The 4914-nt window shown below is 39.0% G+C and overlaps 1 protein-coding gene across 1 annotated transcript in view; it reads left to right on the top strand.

The window, feature by feature from the left end:
* Positions 1-329, top strand: part of LOC101849761 (radial spoke head protein 6 homolog A-like) — an 18895-nt gene extending 18566 nt beyond the window's left edge. Inside the window, exon 10 of the mRNA XM_035969226.1 lies at positions 1-329. This exon is cut by the window's left edge and continues 548 nt beyond it. The gene's annotated coding sequence lies outside the window, so the exon portion shown is untranslated.
* Positions 330-4914: the final 4585 nt, after the last annotated feature.

Here is a 4914-nt window from a genome sequence, read left to right as displayed (position 1 = left end):
TGATGCTGAAGTGGATGAATTAGAAGCTGATGAATATGGTTACATTTTGAGGATTACATTGAATAGGATGACGTAAAGGCAGATGAATAAATATGATTCAATATAAAAGGAAATTGGTATTGTAAATGATAGAGGTCCTAACCTCTGATGCAAATCTGTGGAGATACTAATTCTGTAAACTGGCTTCTTTAACTTTGTAATCGAATTTTTTTAGAAAAACAGTAAACTTTAGAAGAAGGACAAGGAGCCAGTAACTTCTTAAAGACGTAATGAGTACACAATAATATGTCCGATCAGGTGGCGTCGGTAGTCTAGTGGTTAAGCTACCAGATTTGTAATCGTGAGGTTGCAGGTTCAGGGGTTCGAGTGAGCTTCAGGCCCGACGTTGTGTCCTTGGGAAAGGTACTTTACAAAAATTCTCCTCACTATTAATTGGTACCCGACCATAGCAAGGACAGCAAAATATTTGGTTAGGTTGTTTGTATTTTAGCGCCTGTAAAATGGCAGCTAGTATTGTATGCTTCCCATGAAGTTGAGATTGTTCCCTAATGTTATCAGGTCTACTGAGACAATATTTTAGATTGTAAAGCGTATAGAGCCTGTTGTTGAAATAGAACTTCCGCTATACAAAAATACATGCTATCTCCAATTATTATTATTATTTTATTATTATATTATTATCAGCAGTAGACTAAAGGCAATGTGACTGCATATTTCGAACTATCACACACAAAGCAGTAAAACTAATTAATTTGTTATGGGTTTTTTTTAAAATTAATTCTTAGTTTGACGTTGTTGCGCTTACGTTTTAGGTGGAGAATAGAATTGGAAAATCTGAATGAGTGACGAAGTTATGCTTCCTTTTTAAAGTTCCGAAAAATAGAACGTCTTTATGATTTGTGGAATGGCCAGGATTTTCATCCTCAAAGACGATAACATACGCATTTGTAGTTTTTTTCTCTCATTGTCTATAGAAGAAGACAATAAATATATTGACAGAAACTCTGTTTCGACTACTGTTTATTTATTTCCTTAATATTGTGTACACAACAAAAACAATAAAATACATGTACTACAATGGACTTATTTTACTATTTATTGCCTCACTTTCTTCTTGACACAAAAAGGCATGTCCAAGGCTTCTTCTTGTGGTTCTGGGTCTATTTTTATAGCTCCACCGCATCCAAGGTGATCAGATCAGCACCGGTAAAAAAGAAAACCTACAAATATTCAGTTTAAACGGAGATTTTTGTTTCCGGTTTTAGTAAGAGTTTTACGACATTTGCATTGCAAGACAATACGGTCATTTAAGGGGGGGGGGGGGGGGGGGCTACACCCTCAAAATCAAAATTCGGCTCAAAATCATGGAATTTGAGTTGTAGGAATTTTTAGCTTCCTCAGCCTCTCCTACAACTATTTCATTGCATAAGAACCCCCAAAAACCGTATTTTTTCCCGTACCGGACATGTTTGTAACCGCCATTTCCTCATAAAGTCAGTATTTTATTTTTCTTTATTGGCCGTTTTCTCAAAATGCGACTTTCCTCTATACTTTTTTGAATAACTCCACCATTTTTCATCCAATCTTCATGAAATTTTCACAGAATCAAGAGAAGAGGTAATACTAAAAAAAATTTTTGTTGAATTTTTTATATATGGAATAGATTTTTGTTGGTGGTGTCCGGAGTGTGGATTTTCACGGATTTTTCGCAAACTTGAATACTACCTCAGGAAAAAATTCATTAAAAATTTTCTAATTCGATTAGGAAAAAAACAACAGACAAATTTTTAGATCTAATGTTTGTAAACACGCATGCAAAAAAACAATCAATTTCCAAGAGCGATAAGTGCGGTATTCATTACGTAAGACATGTCAATAAAATCCAATATGGCGGCGTATCCATGGAAACGAAACTTTTTTCTCAAATTTGATTGCGGATTTCAAGACTCCTTACTATGCTTGTTATATGTGTGAAATGTGGTAAAATTCGGTCCAGTAATAAGCGAGATAGCCTCCAGGTGTAGCCCCCCCCCCCCCTTAAGTGCCAAGGATTAGAGGTGTTACAAGAGGAGGATAGGTACGGACGATATAAATGATATGTTAGATAGGTAAAAAGGAGTAAACCCCAGAAGAGCACCCGCCAACCATCCACTTCGAGGAAGAAAGCTGAACAGAAGACACAGTAAAGAGGTGGTAAAATGCTACTTCGAGTTTTATAGTGAGGCAGTGAGGTGAAATCAGGCGCTCGTCAAAATAATGAAAGTCAAGAAACTGGTATTTTTCAACGGGTTTGAGAATTTTTATCACATTTTTGTTTTTTGGCTCAACACCGTTCATGCCCTTTAAAAAAACACTTCTGTGTGGATTTTATGTAAGAACACTGTTTTAAGGCATAAAAGATGCACATTTTCAGTTTCCACAGACTCTCCAGCTAAGGAAATAACTCAACTTTTCTCGCTAATCTTACCTTTGAATCGAGACTGCCCACCATTTCGGAACTTCACGGTGACCATAAAGATGGTTCCAGTAGGGAACGGGATAGAGGGTACCCATGTCCCTCGTGACTCACTGGGGCAAAGGAAGATCTGACTAACGCTGACATTACTTATTAAATGTAATCCCACATCATCACTCATCACCACCATTATTTCTAAAATCATCACCGCTCTCAGATCAAGGACTTACATATATAATCCTAAAATATCTATCTGTAAAAGTTACTTTGTCATGCTTAGTATGCACGTAATACACTCTTGGACACTATCATTCGCACTTCTTACTACCAATCAGGTGGCGTCAATCTCATATGGGGGCTCTCATGGCATAGAAGTTGAGGTGTTGGTCTCTCATTCAATCGTCCCGGTTCGAATCTGGGTAGCGACCGAAAAATTTTCTTCTCTAAAATTGTCTCCTTTCACCTTCTTTCCTGCTCTCTAGCAATGTTCTATCGTCTGCTTTCGTCTCCTCTTTCTACCCCCACCCCCTCACCTCCTTTGCCCCCTCCTCTGGGCTCCTGGCTCTTTCTGCAGCCTTTCTACTGCTACTCTTTGGTTCCTCCTTACTGCTGCCTTTCACCCACATCCATGATCTTCTGGTAGGAAAGATCTACACCTAGCCTTCTCGGACAAGGGCGGAAAATCTTGGAGGGCCCGTATACAAGTTGCGCCTGGTAAAGATCCCTTGATGGTCTAAAATCGATAAGAGTAGGCTTCGGCCGCAACCCGGGCAAAATTCCAAATTTCCTACCAACCGAAAAAGTTTAATGTGTCCCGCGCGCTCATATGACCTTATGCAGTTGTGAGCGCCGTAAAACACTTACCAAAAAAGTACCAATCTAATTTAAATGGGCAAGGGATACAAAATAAATTCCTTATTATTGTGTACATATCTAAAACAATAGAATACTACAATGGACTTGTTTTACTATTTATGGTCTCACTTTCTTCTGGACACAAAAAAGGCATGTCCAAGGCTTCTTCTTGTGGTTCTGGGTCTATTTTTATAGCTCCACCGCATCCTCGGAGATCAGATCGGCGCCGGTAAAAAAAACCCCAACAAATATTCAGTTTTAGTAAGAGTTTTACGACACCTGCATTGCGAGATACTAAGGTTATTTACGTGCAAAGGATTAGATGTGTTACAAGAGAATAACAAACACAAAAAGGAGGAGAGGTACGGACGATATAAATAATATGTTAGATCGAAAAAAAAGGAGCAAACCAAACAAGAGCACCCACCAACCACTTCAAATTTTATTAAAATAAGTGAGGCAGCCTGGTTTAAATCAGGTGCTCGTCAAAATAATGAAAGTCAAGTAACTGGCATTTTTCAGAAGGTTTGGGCATTTTTTTTCCGAATTTTTTTTTTTTAAAAGCATATTTCTGTCTAGATTTTACTGAAACACGTTGAATAAAGGCATAAAAGAAGTATTTTTTCAGTTTCCACGGATTCTCAAGCTAAGGAAAAATCTCAACTTTGGTGGCCATTTTCTCGATGATCTTACTTCTGGAACGAGGCGACCCCCATCTTATTCAATCGCCAATACCTTGACTTATATCTAAGATATGAATGTTTTTTACATCAAAAACAAGGCAAATAGACATGCTTTAAGATGATACCAATAATCCATATGCCCCTATACTGACGAGCGCCTGATTCCATCTCGTCATAATTTAAAGTCGTGGCACGGGTGGCAGCTCGCCCGGATGGTCGGAGAGGTTGGTGGGGGGGGGGGGGGGGGGCTTATTGCCGACTAGTCATGTTGCCAAGCAGGCTAAGTGAAAAAAAAAAAGCTGTGATCTGGATCGTGCCAATGCAAATGTAGAAAAAAATGTAAAAAAGCGTTGTGTGTGGTTTCGTCGTTATGGGACTCGTAACCACCATTTCATCCTCGAGTGTGACCAAAGATCGTGATGTGACGGCAATCAAACAGAAAGAAAGAAGTATACAACCTCCCAGTAAACAAACGGAGATTCTCGATTATTATTTCGTCTGCGTTCGACGGTGAAGCGTTTATCCGCTTCGCCCGAGTTTTCCAAGGGTTGGTACTTTGCAAAGTTCTCGCCCTAATGAATGCATGGCGATACATTTTCAAAAAACCCACACCAACAAAAACAAACAAAAAGACCCCCCCCCCCCCCCCAAAAAAAAAAAATGTTGGACAACGACATATTGAGTATTTGGTATCAGAGCAATCGGATGCACCGACGCAATATTTGCCCTACGACAAATGTGTGAAAGGGTAATAGAACACAACAGGGAACTAAATATAGTATTTATCGACCAGGAGAAAGCTTTCGACATAATGAACCGAAACAAGCTGTGGAAAGAACTCGAAAACTACACTGTAAGAGGTCAACTTCTAGATAACATCGGTGCCATTTACGAGAACAACGTAAGTACATTAAGAACGCC

The sequence above is a fragment of the Aplysia californica genome, unplaced genomic scaffold, assembly GCF_000002075.1.
Source record: "Aplysia californica isolate F4 #8 unplaced genomic scaffold, AplCal3.0 scaffold00128, whole genome shotgun sequence".
NCBI lineage: Eukaryota > Metazoa > Mollusca > Gastropoda > Aplysiida > Aplysiidae > Aplysia > Aplysia californica.
The sequence above is the reverse complement of the archived record's forward strand: the minus strand, read 5'-3'. Positions and strand labels throughout refer to the sequence as shown.